The sequence below is a fragment of the Mustela putorius genome, unplaced genomic scaffold, assembly GCF_011764305.1.
Source record: "Mustela putorius furo isolate JIRA1106 unplaced genomic scaffold, ASM1176430v1.1 tig00000224_pilon_pilon_pilon, whole genome shotgun sequence".
Classification (NCBI taxonomy): Eukaryota; Metazoa; Chordata; class Mammalia; order Carnivora; family Mustelidae; genus Mustela; species Mustela putorius.
Window position 1 is genome coordinate 15,120,350 of NW_025421321.1, and position 17,351 is coordinate 15,137,700.

The 17,351-nt window shown below is 40.3% G+C and overlaps 1 protein-coding gene across 7 annotated transcripts in view; it reads left to right on the plus strand.

The window, feature by feature from the left end:
- The window catches only part of THADA (THADA armadillo repeat containing), a 322,081-nt gene that overhangs the window by 176,076 nt on the left and 128,654 nt on the right, over positions 1-17,351 (plus strand). The window lies entirely within an intron of this gene.

The following is a 17,351-nucleotide window of genomic DNA, read 5'->3' on the forward strand; positions in this document are numbered from 1 at the left end:
CTTTTAAGTAGAATTAACCGTCTGTTTTTGTTGCCAAAATTCTTCATGTTGGGGCCTTAACATTATTACTAGGTTACTTATCACTCCTAAGAAATCATATTGGCATTCAAAAAGTTCTCTTATGTTGAGGAAGCATTTTGGTCAACAATTACAAGGCAAGATTTATTCTGATTCTAGGGTACTTAGTTCACATTTTGGTGTTTCATAAGGAAATAGAGACCATTTTAAATAGAAACTTGAATTTTGAGGTTTTTTTTCATTTTCTGTTTTACTTCTTTTTCTCATGATATAAACCTGTAAGAGGTGGTCCCTGCTGTTTCTTTACTGAAGCTCTTCTGTGAATAAAGAGGACAGTCAAGGTAATTTGGCTTCTATTGAAGCAGAAAAGCCACTTTTGCATTTATGTGAAACTTCTAGGCAAAGGTATTCTTTTTTTCACCAGTTAATCCACATAATACCCACAGTTCTAAATATCCCTTTGCCGGTATTAAATTTCCTCAGGTTTTGCCAGCATCATCTGTTGAACACCTTGTTTAATTCTCTTACTTCTCCACCTCCTTCCCCTACTACCCAAATTTGGAGCCTTGATTTTTGCACTTGGAGAATCCTAAATCACTTTTCTGGCCATGAAGCTGAGTGGCGGTACTGCACACTTGGGTTGACAGGAAATATTAGCCAGCATGGATTTCAGACAGCCTAGGCCCACACATTTGGTGAGTTTGCGATAAGAGAAGTAAAATTAACATTTTTGAGCACCTCCTGTAGAATATAAATCACACATGTAAATTGCGTGTGCGATTTCATTAAAACGCTCAGCAATCCTGCCAGGTGTTGAGAAATCACTCCTGATAGTTGATGTGAATAACAATTTTTTCTGCCTCGGGAAACCAGACAAAGAATCCCATCTCCACTCTGTTTTTAATCCCTTGTCGCTCAGTTCTGAAAACCTGATTCGATGCTAGAAACAAAGTAAATCAGTGTTATAAAAACAGAGGGACAGAGGAAGTCAGTGAAGCCCTAAGGGGCTACAAGTAGTAAAAGACTTTCTGGGTTTTTTTTTTTTTTTAAATATTTTATTTATTTATTTGACAGATATCACAAGTAGGCAGAGAGGCAGACAGAGAGAGAGGAGGAAGCAAGCTCCCCTCGGAGTAGAGAGCCCGACGTGGGGCTCAATCCCAGAACCCTGGGATCATGACCAGAGCTCAAGGCAGAGGCTTTAACCACTGAGCCACCCAGGCACCCCAAGACTTTCTGTTTTTTAGTGTAGTTGACACACAGTGTTGCATTAGTCTCAGGTGTACAACGTAGTGACTCACCAGCTCTACAGGTGATTGTATGCTCAGCACAAGCATAGCTCCCATCTGTCCCATTATATCGCCATTAGGAAATTATTGTGTTCCCTGTGCTGTGTCTTTTATTCCCATGACTTCCTCATTCCATAACTGGAAGCCTGTACCTCCCACTCTCCTTCACCCATTGTGCCCATCTTTCCACCCCCTCCCCTCTGGCCGCGATCAGTCTCTGTATTTACGGGTCTGATTCTGCTTTTTATTTGTTTACTCATTTGTGGTTTTTGTTTTTTAGATTCCACTACAGCATTGCACCTTCCTTCTCTCCACTCATCTCTTCCTCATCATTTCTGTTTGGTCTCTCATTTAATATTCTGAACCTAAAAATACAGAATCCTCCATTGGGACCTATGTTGTAGCCAAGTTTGAAGTTGCCATACCTGCGTCATCCTTAAGGGTGTGACAAAACCTCTCAAACATGGACACCCACAGGAATTGTGGGCTCTGGGCCTGGGAGCTGCTGGGAACATGAAAAAGAGGTCAAGATTGCATTCAATTCAGCAGACTCAGACCCAGTTCTAGGTACAGGTGAAGACATGAGTTTGCCTTTAAGGCTCTTACCTCCGAGTCTGGGGAGCTGTGGGTTAGAAGCCAAGTGAGCCAGCTGAACCCTCAGGGACCAGGGAGCATATGAATAACAGAAAAGAAGATGAGGCAAAAGATAGAGCTGCCAGATAGGGCATCAGGCATGAAAGGAAACGGAGACTAAGATAACAGTCTGTTTTAGTCTAGAATGTTCTGTGTCAGGCATAGAGTTAGGATCTTTATGGGGGTGGGAACAGCTGGGCTGGGCAGGACAGCAGGAGGACAAAATTAGAGGCAGGTCTTGGCATTACCTTTGTGGAAAACAAAAGCAGAAAACCAGGAAAGAAAGAAAGTCAGGTCAATTCAGCCAGCTACTTTTCTGAAGGAAAAATTTCTTCAAGTTCAGGAAAACAGGGATAAGACCAACCTTCCTTAACTCTCTGTGGCAGAGAGTAGTGGAAACAAAAAGAAAATCAATGATAGAGGTAGTCTTAAGTATAAATTCTGTCGGCATTTTCTTAATATCAGGAAATGAATGTTTTTAGAAAATGTATTTTTTACTAGGTGCTGCCCCAAAACTTAGAGTTGAATTTAAAAGAATGATCGATTCCATCTTTAAAAAAGTGACCATGTAAGACCACACCTTATGCTTGAGAAATTCTATCTTTTTCACATTTCTTACAAGTACAAAATTGTGAAACATAAAGTAGAATGCTCCAGCAGCCCAGAAATAGAACACTGCTTGATAGATTCCATTTGGTGACTTAAGGTTGGCCTACGTCCATTGTTTATTTTATACACAGAAAATAAAATTTCAGAATGGAAAGTAAAAACAAAAGCATGAAATTACGCTGATGTTGTAAGTTATAAATGGATTGCTGGTCAGTGTGCTTTTTTTCTGGACCGAGTCATAAAGAAAATGCTCACTCTGGTCACTAGTGGCCAGATTCATTCTCTCTCTCTTCCCGAGGACGGGTGTTCATGTGAAGGGAGAAAAATCTTAAGTTGCTAGGAAGGTCTCCAGTCCAAGAAGGGCTAAGGCAGCAATCCTCCAATGGTGTGCTCGCGAATGTGCCAAGTGTTTATTGATTCCTTTAACTCTCAGCAAGTCTGAGTGGGGCTGAGCGGGGCTGGAAGCTCTAGGCAGTCACCTGCAGCTGGGAGCCGTGGCATCTGTTTGTCCTGGGGTGCCAAAGAAAGATTATTTTCTGTGTGTGCCTTGACGTGAAAGGGATTGGGAAGCACTTTAATTTAAAAAAAAAAAAAAAGGAAAGAAGAGCTAAACCTTGTTAAATCTTACCTTTTGGCAATATATTCCTTTCTGGATCTAAGCCCAGAAAAGTCATTTTTAATTAAAATGCTACTTCTGAAGATGAATTAATCCTTTCCTTATACATATCGAAAGGCTTTTATTTGGTATGTGTTACTTAGGGAGCTTTCTCTGGGTGGAGGAGACAGCTTTTAGCTGCCAGGTCTGGAGCATTGACTGTAGTGCACTGTCACTGTCCCAGCCAAAAGTGCTACTGCTTTTTGTAGTGCTCTGTACTCCTGATATGCAGAATTTTTAGATTTATCTGAAGACGTGACCCCAGGCTTTTGTCACTGTTTGGGATTACAGTGGGGGAAGTAATAATGAAAAGAATATATATACACACACGCACATGCCAGTTACTGAGTCCATATATAGTGTGTGTGTGTGTGTGTGTGTGTGCGCGCGCGCATATTTTGAGTGCCTGTGGAGGCGCCTCTGAGTGATTGGTATTATACCCATTGTACTAATGAGAAAACTGAGGGCAGGAAGGGTTTGACTAAACCCTTCACTAAAGCTATGCAGGGATAATTTAGCAAAAGCACAGCTGGGATTCAAAGCTTTCAAGCTTGTGTGGTTAACTGCCATGTTCTACCACTTCTCCGGATGAGAGAAGGAACATTCTAAGGCTAAAGTGACACTGTCTGAGGCCTTCAAGGTGTGGAATGAAATGGAAGTTGACATCATCTACTTATCTGTGCATTCTGCTGACTGAGTACCAACCACATGCCAAACACTGTTCTAGATACTTGGAATACATCAGGGAACAAAGGAGATAGATCCTTGCTCGCAAAGATCTCTCCTCACAGACCTTGTATGCAGGAGGTAGGGAGACAGACCAAAGAGTAAATGATATTATAATAGAATTTATTCTAATTTGTTATGGTAAATTATATCATTTATTAGAAGGTAATAACTAATATGGACAAAAAGAACAAGCAGAGTAGGATAAAGTGAATCAGGAGGTGATTAGAGAGGAATGCAGATGGCACTATTAAATGAGGTATCAGAATAGTCATTGTTGAAAAGGTAACATTTGAGCAAATCCCATTAAGAGACAAGGAAAACCTTTTTTTTTTTTTTTTTTAAAGTAAAACATAAACTTCTTTTCTCCTGAAACTAGGTTTGTTACACATGTCTGTACATTCAAGATTACCTTTAACTCTAAGGACATGCTAACAGAGGAGGCAGTGAGTAGTGAATAAACAAGGCCAGGAAGGATGCTTTTACTTTAGAAACTAGAATGTTCTATGAAGTCTCCATGCTATACAAGCAGATTACTGGGGACTGTGGGAAGTCATTTCCCAATATAAGCCAGTCAGTCTATCTTGGATCCCATGAGCTTAGGTAAAGAGGAAAAGCATCTAATCGTATCTCCTGTTTTCCAGGATGATCTTTTCTGTAACTCTCTGGACTTGGGCCTTAGAGATGTGCAGTAAACAGAGAGAATGTGTACTTGTTCTTTTATTTAGCAAACACTGAGTGCTAATTAAGAGCATAAGAGTATGCCAGATGCCATGGAAGATACAAAGAAAAGGTAATGTGGAACACGTTCTTTACCCTCAAGAGGCTTATAAGCTGAGGCAGAGAACAAGCCATCCACACCACAAACAACTACACAAAAATGCATGGCCGTGGTGTGGGCCCGGCATGTGGCTGAGAGCACACAGCCGAGAGGAGAGCTCAGAGAAAGCCTCGTGGGGATATTGGGTCTGGGATAAACCTTTAAAGAATTTTCTCTTGTTGGCATAGGGACTTGACGTGAGCCACAGCTCAGAGGGGGGTCATGCTGAAGGTGTCTGCGGGCGACAGTGGGTAAGCCTGTCAGGCCTGGAGCATGTTGGAGAGGTGGGCACAGGTCAGCCCTCAGAGCCCACTAACGCCAGGCCAAGCCATCTGCATGGTGTCGGGCTATGGCCTGTGTCAGGCCATGGCCTTCAAAGTGAGGTGTGCAAGATGGTAATGTGTGTGGAAGAATAGTTTGGCACGTTATCTGTCTCTCTCATCCTTTCCACTGCTTTTGTATATCAGATGTATAGTAATGTACATATCAATAGGGTAGTATGTAATTTCCAAAGAAGTAAGTATGTAAAAGCTGCACGCATATGCTTGAAGAGGTTATACCACATAAGCGGGAACATGGCCTCTGGAACCAGTTTGTCGCCACATAGATCCTAGCCCTGCTGGTTGCTAGCTGTGTTGTTTCAGGTAAGTTGATTTCTGTGCCTCCACATCCGCCTCAGTAAATGGGAAGATACCACTTTCTCATGGGTTGGTTGTGGGGGAGGTTAAATGAATTCAGACACGAGCGGTGCTCGCCATGGCCTCTGGCGTATGGTAGGCGGTCGGTGAACGTTAGCTGTCGCGGTTCCTGCTTGCTGCTGCTGCTGCTGCTGCTGTCACCACTGTCAAAGCTGGCCCCAGAAGGGGTCGATGAACCCAAAACGCAAAGACCGTTGTTGTAGATGGTGAGGGAAAGATTTTGCCCTCAGAAAAGCTGTGTTTGAGAAAAATGAGTGTTGTACATTGAACTAATGTCGTTAACAAGGTGAGGATTCCTGCTGATGTGTGAGCGTGTACATAGGAGAGAAGGTAAGTTGATTTTCAGCAGTCTTGATTGTGTTCTCATGCTTCACAGAGAGCTTCCTTGGGCCTGTCAGTGTGCTCTACCTATCTGTAGGTCAGATCAAAGACTATAAGAGCTAAGATTAGTTCGGATTTTTAAGGGTCAAGTTCCTGCCTATCGAGTTGTTATTCCTTGCACCTGTTTTGTTTTGAATTACAGCCCCTCTCACAGACCCCATCACAAACCTGATGAGTCAGGAAGGGAGCACCATCACACTGTCCCAGACAAAGGAGGCTTTCCCCACTCACAGGGGGAAATTGAAGTTCATAAAGTGAAAAGCGGATATAGGATCCTCCTAGATAGATTAATCGAGCACTTTTCTAAGTTCATTTTTCATCTCAGAAGATGCAGTTTCCATCCTCACCTAGCATTAGAGTTGGGGACTTTTTATGACTAACGAGAATTCTGAACGTACTTTAAAAACACAATGTGACAAAACATCACACGGTGGACCCACCACCAGGTGTCTGTCATTTCCCAGAATCCCTATAAAATATCTGATGGTATGTGATCCTCTTACGTGCTGTGACTTGCTTGGTAGGTCTCCATCCCATGAAAGTAGCATCATTTGTTGTTTGCTTGCAGCCGTGCCAATCAAATAGGAATACCTTATTGCTTTTATCGGGGAAGCCTTTTTAAGATTGCAGAGCACATGTGCTTGTGGCATCGCCCTGGGACTTATTTAGAGCACCTAGCACGCTTTAGCTACTGAGGACTGAGCTGGCTGGTTTCAAAGCACTGTGGCTGACTATAGCCAGTTTGGCAGCTGCCCAAGAAGGCTGAAGTAAAATCAGCTCATGGGCCTAAAGGAAAGTATAAATAAGTAATAAAACTCTTCCTATTTTAAGCCATATTATTGTTCATGACATTCTTCTGTTTCTCTGCACTGCATACCTCTATCCTCTCTACCCTGTCCTTCTGTGGCAGGTCTCTCGACATCAGCTGGTAATTCTTCGTTGAGAGGACTGTGCCGTGCATTGTCATATGTGTGGTAGCATCTCCCCAGTAGCTCGCCTGGAGTAACCACCCTCCCAGCTATGACAGCAAAAGTGTCTGCAGACATTTCCGCCTGTCCCCTGGAGGGAGCAGAATCGTCCATGGTTGAGAACCTTCTTTGCATGGTACCTGTGGATTTTCGCCATCATTCTGAGTGGACATGGTGTGCTATAGCTCCTTTAAATACCAGTGGCCACGGAAGAAACCATTCCTGACCCGTGAACAAATTGTGGGTCCCTAGACTGCAGTGAGCTGTGCGTGGGAATAAGAGAAGAGGAGGGGCAACATAAAACTCAGGCTAGAAATCTCAAAGGAAGCACCTTTCTTCTCTTGGTCTCTTTCTCTCTGCTAGAAAAGGGTTATTAATGTGTAAGCCAACTCGCTTTCAGATCCTAGCTTTGTATGGTTTGTTTCTTGTCCCTTTCCCAACCTGCCTCTGATCCACTTGCATAATGTGGAGTTGAAACTTATTTCTGCCCTCCCCAAACTCAAGGAGCATAATGAACTTCTAGGTTCTATTTACATAGGGGAGCCTTGGAAAATAACACATAATTAGAATTTTCTCACTTCTGTTTTTTTGAAATGCTGGTGAATTTTTATTACTGAGTATACTGGCTGTCTGTTTCATCGATTCTCTCTCAGGCTAGAGGCAACAGACTGTGAGGAAAGATCTTCTCTAGGAACAGAGGTTCAGCTGAAAACTAAACCTAGAACGTCAGAATTTTAATTTTGAGTTAAACATAAAGCTTTCTCCAGATCCGCAGATACAGACCTTAAAAAGGAAAACTGGAGGATAAAAGTAGATGAGAATGCTAAAAATACAGTGATTCTATTCGCTTTATTTTCAAAAAGCTCTTAAAAATTGTGTGTGCCCCAGATGTGCAAATGAGTAGTAAATTTGTGACTTCACTGTCAAAAATGTTACAATATATAAAAAATAAGAATTTTTTAAAACACACCCTTAATACCTCTTTTAGAAATTCTTAAAGAATTCTTATGTGTGCTTTTTTTTTGTCTAAAAGGATAGCTACAGGGGTACCTGGGTGGCTCAGTCGGTTAAGTGTCTGACTCCTGATTTCAGCTGGAGTCGTGATTTCATGGTGGTGGGATTGAGCCCTTGGTCACACTCTATGCTGGGCATGGAGCCTGCTTAAGATTCTCTTTGTCCCTCTCCTTCTGCTCCCCCAACCCCTCTCTCAACCCCTCTTTTAAAAAAAATAAAAAATAAAAAAAGGATAGCTATAGATGTTAAAATGAAGCCTTACTTTCTGTTATTATTAAAAAGCAGTGTTTGAAAAAAATAAGCAAATTAAATCTTAATTGAATTTCTCATGTTAATGTTAATAACAAGAATTTTCTGTGCCTTCTCGTCACATCAAGGGAATGTAGATGTTCTGAATGTTTTGGTAAATCTTTTTTATTTTTTTTCTTCTGATGTTTGCATGGTTAATTTATCATTCACCCTATTAATAAGTTAATTATACATCTTGACATCAAAATACAAAGAATTAGTAAGAGTACTGAACCAAGCTAATGATACTTCTTAGGACAAACATAGGGGCAGAGGTATTCTTTTCCCCATTTTATTAAGAAACCCTTTCACCACTGTTGAATTCCTGTTTCCATTGAAATACACATTCACTGACCTCCATTTCCCATATGTCTATGACTCTGGAAAGCTACCTTTGGATAATGAATTCCAGCAAAGTTATCCATAAGCGTTTTTCCTGTCTAAATTGGTAAGAAGAAAAAATTAATCCATCTTTTGTATACTTACTTTTTTTTCAGCTTTATTAAGATACAATTGACATATATAACATTAAGTTTGTGTGCAATGTAGTAGTTTGATGTATGTATATATTGCGAAATAATTACCATATTAAGGTTAGTTAGCACATCTGTCACCTTGATTACAATTTTGTTTTTGAGGCAAGAACTTTTAAGATCTACTCTGTTAGCAACTTTTAAATATACAGTGCAATACAGTATTGTTAAGTATAGTCACCATGCTCTTACTTCTCCAGGCCATATGCATATTATAACTAAAAGTTCCTACCCTTTGACCACCTTTACCTATTCCCCCCTCTCCTGCAACCACTACTCTGCTTTCTCTTTCTGTGAGTTTGGTTTATTTTTAGAGTCCATGTGTAATGGAGGTAATCCCATATTTGCCTTTCCCTGTCTGAGTTATCTTACTTAGCTTAATGCCCTCAGGGTCCATCCATGTTGTTGCAAATGGCAGAGTTGCCTTCTTCTTAGGGGCTAAAGAATATTCATGTTTGTGTGCGGACATGTGCATATGGCACATTTTCTTTATCCATTCATCCATCAGCGGACACTTAAGTTGTTATGAAAATAGTCTTGGCTATTGTAAATAATTCTGCAGTGAACACGAGAGTGCAGATATGTCTTAAACTTAGTGATTGTATTTTTTTCAGATATGTTCCCAGAAGTGGAATTTCTAGATCATATATAGTTCTATTTTTAATTTTAATTTAATAAAGTAATCTCGACACCCAGCATAGGGCTTGAATTCACAGGCCTGAGATCAAGAGGTTGCACATTCTACCGACTGAGCTAGCCAGGCTTATTTTTAATTTTTTGAGGTAGCTCCATAGTGTTTTCCATAGTGGCTGCACCAATTTACATTCCTACCATCAGTGCACAAGGCTTCCCTTTTCTTCAAATTCTCATGGGCACTTTGTTATCTTTTTGATAACAGCCATTCTGACAAGTGTGAAGATACTATCTGATTGTGGTTTTTGATTTGCATTTCCTCCGTAATTGGCAGTGTAGAACACCTTTTCATGTACCTGTTGGTCATTTGAATGTCTTCTTTGGAGAAAATGTTCACTGAACTCCTTTGCCCATTTTTCAGTTGGATTATTTGTTTGTTCATTGTTTTGTTGGGGGTTTTTTGTTTTGAGGGTTTTTTTTTTTTTTTTTTTGCTATTGAATTGTACGCGTTCCTTATATATTTTGGATATTAACCCCTAGTCAGATATGTGGTTTGCAATTATTTTCTCCCATTACATTTTTTTGATTGTATCCTTTGCTGCGAAGAGCTTTTTAATTTGATGTAGTCCCACTGGTTTATTTTTCCTTTGGTTGCTTGAACCTTTGTCCTATCCGTAAAACATAGCTGAGATCAGTGTCAAGAAGCTTATTCTCCTAGGAGTTTTATGGTTTCAGGTCTTATGTTTAAGCCTTTAATACGTTTTGAGTTCATTTTCGTGAGTGGTATAAGATAGGGATCTATTTTCATTCTTTTGCATGTTCAAATTCAGTTTTCACAGCACCATTATTGAATAGAACATCTTTTCTCCATTAAGTACTCATGGCTTCCTTTTTTAAATATGCATGGGTTTATTTCTGGGCTCTTCAGTCTGTTCTATTGATCTGTGTGTCTGTTTTTAATGTCAGTACCATACTGGTTTGATTACAGTAGCTTTGTAATATAGTTTTACACCAGGAAGTGTGATATCTACAGTTTTTCTTTTTCAGGATTGCTTTGTTTGGGGTCTTTTGTGGCACTACAATTTTAGGATTATTTTTTCTATTTCTATAAAAAAATACCATTAGAATCTTGAGGGATTATGTTGAATCTATAGAGATGGCTTTGGGTTTTTAGCAATATTAATTAATTAATGACTTTTAATAATACCATTTCTTCCAATCTATGAACACAGGGTATCTTTCCATCTATTTGTGTCATCTTCAGTTTCTTTCATCAGTGTCTTATAGTTTTCAGTGTACAGGCCTTTCATCTCCTCAGTTAAGTTTATTCTTAAGTATTTTATTGTTTTTGATGCTATTGTAAAGAGGGTTGTTTTCTTTTTTCTTTTTCAGATAATTCATTGTTAGAGTATAGAAATTCAACCAATTTTTGTATCTTGATTTTCTGTCTTGAAACTTTACTGGATTCATTTAAGTTCTAATAGTTTTTTAGCAAAATCCTTAGGATTGTCTATCTATAAGATCATGTCATCTGCAAATAGGCACAATTTTACTTCTTTTCCAATTCATATGCCTTTTGTTTCTTTTTCTTGCCTGATTGCTCTGCCTAGTACTTTTAGTACTATGTTGAATAGGAGTGCTAAGTTGGCACCCTTATCTTACTTCTAATTCTAAGGGAAAAGCTTTCAACCTTTTACTCTAAGTATGATATTAGCTATGGGCTTGTCATATATGGGCTTTATAATGTTGAGATATGGTCATTCTGTATCCAGTTCATTGAGCATTTTTGTCATGAATGGATGTTGAATTTTGTCAAATTTTTTTCTATGTCTGTCAAGAAGATCATATGATTTTTATCACCCATTCTATTAATGTGATGTATCTTGTTGATGATTTGCACATATTGAGCCATCCTTGCATCTGAGGGATGAATCCCACTTGATTATGGTGTAAATCTTTTTTTTTTTTTAAGATTTTATTTGTTTATTTTGACAGAGATCACAAGTAGGTGGAGAGGCAGGCGGGAGAGAGGAGAAAAAGAGAGAGAGAGAGAGAAGGAAGCAGGCTTCCTGCTGAGGAGAGAGCCCAATGTGGGGCTCCATCTCAGGACCCTGGGATCATGACCCGAGCTGAGGGCAGAAGCTTTAAGCCACTGAGCCACCCAGGTGCCCCAGGTGTAAATCTTTTTAATGTGCTGTTGAATTTGGCTTGTTAGTATTTTGTTAAATAGTTTTACATCTATATCAGGGATATTGACCTGTAGTGTTCTTGTAGTGTTCTTATCTAGCTTTGGTATCAAAGTAGTGCTGGCCTTGTAAAATGAGTTTGGGAGTGTTTCCTCCTCTTCGATTTTTAGGAGGAGTTGGAAGGATTGGCATTAATTCTTTTTTTTAAATGTTTGGTAGAATTCACCAGTGAAACAATCTGTCCTGGGCTTTTCTTTGTTGAGTTGGGAGGTTTTTGATCACTTATTCAATCTCCTTACTCATTATTACTGTTCAGAGTTCCTGCTTCCTGATTCGGTCTTGGTGGGTTTCTAGGCATGTTTCTAGGAATTTATCCATTTCTTCTAGGTTGTCCAGTTTGCTGCCATATAGTTGTAGCTAGAAATGCCTTTCATATTTCTTTGCTGTGTTTATTCCTGTGTTCCACCAGACCCTCAGATAATGCAATGCATTTACTCAACAAAATCATCCAGCTCCTAGAGGAGTTCTGTCTCCCTGGCTACCCTGAACCCCCTCCTCCATGTCCCATACACAAGCCTTTGCTCTTAGACTATTAAGTTTAACCTTTGCTCTTTTGCTTCATTTGTCTTTCCTTTCCAAATTAGTAGTCCTTTTTAATGTAATAGTTATTTTTTTAAACATTTTATTTATTTATTTGACAGACAGAGATCACAAGTAGGCAAAGAGGCCGGCAGAGAGAGAAGAGGAAGCAGACTCCCTACAGAGCAGAGAGCCCGATGTGGGACTCGATCCCAGGACCCTGGGATCATGACCTGAGCTGAAGACAGAGGCTTTAAACCACTGAGCCACCCAGGCGCCCCTAATGTAATAGTTATTGAGAGAGAAGGCTCTGGAGTTAAAATTATCTGGATTCATGTCCTGGTTCCATGGACAGCTTAGATTTCTCAGCCTTTGTTTTGTTCTCTGTAAAATATAGAAACAAGTAGTTTTGGGGGGATAGTTTAAAAACCAAAAGTGAGATAAAATGGAGTGACTAATGGCCAGATCTTCTATCTCCAGGAAAGAGCAGGGAAGAATATTTTTTAGGCACGAAGGGGATCTTCTGAAACTGTTTTCTAAAGCCTCCTTAGTCATAGCCTCTGTATGCACTGAGTTCAGGGGTCCCTCTGTGCAAGGGTGAGTGAGTTCTCGGATCTCTCTTGAATTTAGTCTGCTGCAGGGAATTCCAAGCAAGTCTGTCTCCATGTGTGTTATTTTTTGTTTGGGGTGTTTTGTTTTGGTTTGGTTTGGGGTTTTTGTTGTTGTTGTTGGTTTTATTTTGTTTTTTTGTCTATTTAGCTAAATGAGGTAGACTATTGTCTTCCTGCTTTTTTTCTTTATTCCACTTTTTTTCTTAATTAGTGAAGGAGATGTATGTTATATACTTGAATTAATGGCACTCTGGAGCAGTTGTTAGGTATATACAGGTATCAGATTTTAATTCATACCCATGTTCATAACAATAGGTAATCCTCTGTTTTCTTTAGGATCTTGGTCAATCTTCTATTTGAGATGCCTTGTTAATCTTAATAAAGTAAACTTTCTCATGAGGGGGATAGCTTTCATTAACTTTCTGAGAATTACATTTCCAAAAAAAGATCTAAAGTTGTGTAGTTATTTTTTTTATATCCAATGGATTTAACAGGTTTTTAAAATTGTGACTTTGAAAAATTTATAAGTGTCAGAAAATTCCATCACCTTTGTTAATCTTCAAAGAAATCAGTATAATTAACATCTTAAATGTGCTTTTTGACGTTTTTCTCCTTATTCACTACTTAAGCCTTTAAAAAGTATCTTTATTTCACACAGATGGTAAGACAGATTTTACTTGTAAGTTTAAGTCAGTTTATAGCAGATAGACTTTATGCTTTTCCTTTCTTCTACTACAGGATATATAGTAATTTTTATATCTAACACATTGTTTCTGAACTGCAGTTTCTTGTTTTATAATTGATTTTTTTCAAGGATGTGAGACACTTCCTAATCCAGTTAGCAAGCTGTTTTTTTCATACTGAAAAGCAATATTCATTGATCATTGATCAGTCTATTTGAGAGAAAATTCTGCCATCAGGTTTGATGTGTATTTAGAGAACAGAGATACAAGGCAGTCATTTGTTTTAAAATTTATGATTGAACATATGCTTGCGTGTGTGTGTGTATATGCACTCAGAATTAAGGTGCTAGAGACTCAGGTCCATGTTCTTCAAAGAAAACCCTGATAGTAAATTACAGATGTCATATAATCCACGGCCACTGAATCAAGAGTTACCAGGTGGTAGATTTCTGAAGAAAATCAGTATCAGTGCCCTTCATTGTATAATGTCTAAGCAGTGCCAAGGCTCTTGCTCAGGCTGGCACTTCTCCTCCAGACTCCAGAGGCTTATTAGAAAAAGAAGAAGGACCATAGTGTTTTGCAAATGTGTCTTTTATTTTTTTCCTTTTTTTTTTTTTTTAAGATTTTATTTATTTGACAGAGACAGATTACAAGTAGGCAGAGAGGCAGGCAGAGAGAGAGAGAGGAGGAAGCGGGCTCCCCGCTGAGCAGAGAGCCCGATGCGGGACTCGATCCCAAGACCCTGAGATCATGACCTGAGCCGAAGGCAGCGCCTTAACCCACTGAGCCACCCAGGCGCCCCCCTGAAAATGTGTCTTTAAGATTCACTTCTTCTATTGGGAATGAAATGTATGATTTACTTTGTTAATCTCCCTTTGTCCTAGCTTTTTCTTCTTTGTGGTTTCTCTAATGTTTGCTCTTTCTCCCTCCTGAAGAACAGCAGGATAGAGATGCTCAGCTCCCAGATGTCTAGTCAAATCTCAGCTATCACTGCATCGGTCACAAGTCTAATCATTTCTAAATTCACACAGAGAAGGTAGAGGTGGCCTGTATGTGTGTTGGGGGGGTGGGTAGTGGAGGCCTAAAAACATCTGCAGTTTAATGTAAAACAGAAACAAGCAGGACACCAAAAAGTCCTCCTCAGAGTTGTCTTGAAATGAGTATGTTTCATTCTTTGGGTATAGGTTTGAGGACTGACACATTTTCATGTTACTTTTTCATCCCTGGTTGAACTTTGAAAGGTGGAGCAGGTTGCTGTGGAGTGGAATGAGCACTCAATCTTAGAGGTCAAGCCCAGGCTAGAGAGCCTTGTCGCTCAAGGGCAACACCAGACCAGCCACATGGATGTGGCCACGGCCCGACAGCCCAAATCAAAATCTGCATTTTCAAGAGTTCCCCAGTTCAACTCATACGCTCATTAAAGTTTAAGAAGTACTAGTTGAAATAAGGGTTTTCCAGGATTTTGTAGTGGGCCTATAACCCAAAGTGTAAAATAATTATCCGTAACAAATAAATAAATATGGGAGAAGAGACAAATCTCCCATGCAGAAGAATTCCAGATAATTTCACGTAGCTGCTCGTCTTCCCACAAGCCTTTCTCCGGAAAGTGAGACTTCACTTCCCTTCCCTCCTCCCTTGAGTGTGGGCTGCACAAGGTGACTTGCTTCCACAGATGGTGGGGGAAGAGGGAGGTGAGAAAAATAATTCCACCATGGGGAAGTCTAGCAAATACCACCTCTGAGCTCTGTGATCAGCGTAACTTCAGCAGTGATAAGTCATGATGAGTTCGTGTAATGTACCCTAGTTATGATGCAGGGAGAATGGCATGTCACCTCAGTGGTCTTCCTCCCCAAAAGCTATAATCATTGTCTAACCGACAGGGGGTTGGGGGGGGGAAATTGAGGGACTTATTACAAAATATCTGATTGGTACTTCTTAAAACTATTAAGATCATCAAAAACAAGGAAAATTTTCATCTGAGAAGCTGCTACAGACCAGAGGAGACTAAAGAGATAGGATAATTAAATGTAATGTGGTAGCCTGGATGGGATCCTAGAACAAAAAGGGGACATTAGCTAAAAACTAGTGAAATCTGAATAAAGTATGTGGAGTTCAGTTAACAGGAGTATACCACCTACTTCCTTAGTTGTGACAAATATATCATGGTAATGTAAGGTGGTAGCAATAGGGGAATTGTGTGAGGGATGGACTGGAATTTTGTTACATCTAAAACCCACTGCTAGGGCGCCTGGGTGGTCCAGTTGGTTAAGTATTTGCCTTCAGCTTCGGTCATGATGTCAGGGGCCCTGCATCAGGCTCCCTGCTTTTCTCCCTCTTCCACTCTTCCTGCTTGTGCTCACTCTCTCTCTCTCTCTCTCACACACACATAAATAAAATCTTTAAAAAAATAAAAATAAATAAAACTCACTGTAGTACATCACTTTCTAGTGCTCTCCGTTGGAAGAGCAGCTTTTCTCATACAATACAGTGATGGGTAGAGGTAAGCATGCTGTGTCCTCTAGATCGCCAGAGCCTCTGCGCTGGATGTCAATAATAACTGACATCGGGCTTCATTCTAGTGTGTTACTCAGGCCTTGGTCAGAACCCTTACTGTTGACTCCAAGCAGTGTTAGTTATTTTGCTTCTAAGTGGGGTAGAATTAGGCTTCATTCATTTAACACACGGCCTTCAGTGACTGAGACTGCATGTTTAGAGTATGGATCTTTGTCATTGACTTGGGGGCATCCTCGTAAATCCCTAGCACCAGATTCATTTTGGGGAAAGAGACATTAGTCTGTGTGCATTCATTCAGCTGTAGAATCCTAGAGAACATTGAAAATGAACTGAGCTAATTGGAGACAGATTTTGAAGATGAGGTGGCTTTCACTTAAAAAAAAAAAAGTTGGCTCAACTGTTTCAGGTGCGTGTAGAACACAAACCATCATCAGAAGGATCTTTTTTAAACAGGGGGGACTCTTTAGGAGTATACACACCAGGGTCTGTGTCCTTTGCAGTCTAAACAGCAGGTCTGCGCTCCCTGAACGGTATCTTTACACACACCAAGTAAAGCGGAAGAGAGCCCCGTGGGTTGTGTTTCGAGTCCTCGGAGAGGACAGGCGGAGAGAAGGGCTGTTCTGTTTTCTGCAAGTACAACTTTAACCCTGCCGTCAATATTGGCTCTGGGGGGAGTTTCACAACGTCCCTCCAGCGTCAGGGGCCCTTTTGAGTCTGCAGTGGCTTGCAGTTGGGTGATGTTTCTCTTGTTGGGTTGTGAACACTGACACGGATTTCACAAAACTCTTGCAAAATGCTTTTGCTTGCTTGTGCTTTATTTCGTCCTTGTTCTTGGAGACCTTCCTGGCACAGGCCCTGTGCCGATTTTCCTCTGCTGTCTTACTGCCGTCAGCAGTTCTGTAACAGGATTAAAGGGATACCTCAATTCCCCAAAATAGACAGAAGTTCAAGAGGTTTACTGCCCAGCAGAGGGAAGTCAAAATAACCAGCATTATATTCTTTTGGCATACAGATTTCCAGTTTCCCACGTTGGGACTTGGTACATAGAAAATGAAAACAGTTACATTTTCCTCAGTGTCAGATTCTGTTGATGCTCACTCTATTCACTTTAACTCTTTCTCTCTCTCTCTCTTTTTAAGATTGATTTATTTGTCAGAGAGAGAGCGCACAAGCAGGGGGAACAGCAGGCAGAGGGAGAAACGGGCTCCCTCCTGAGCAAGGAGCCCGATATGGGACTCGATCCCAGGACCCTGGAATCATAACCCGAGCCCAAGGCAGACACTTAACCAACTGAGCCACTCAGGCGTCCCTTTAACTCTCTTCCCTATCGGAAAGAATGGGCTATATGGTGGATTCACCTTGGATGTCTTCCAGTGACTGAAGTACCAGGTGACCATGATAAGAGTATAAATAAGACACGGACCCCAGTGTGTTTACCATCTTAAAACTAAAAAGCATAAAGACAAGATACTGTGTTTTCTTATAGATACTTCATTCCTGGTTAGTATATACA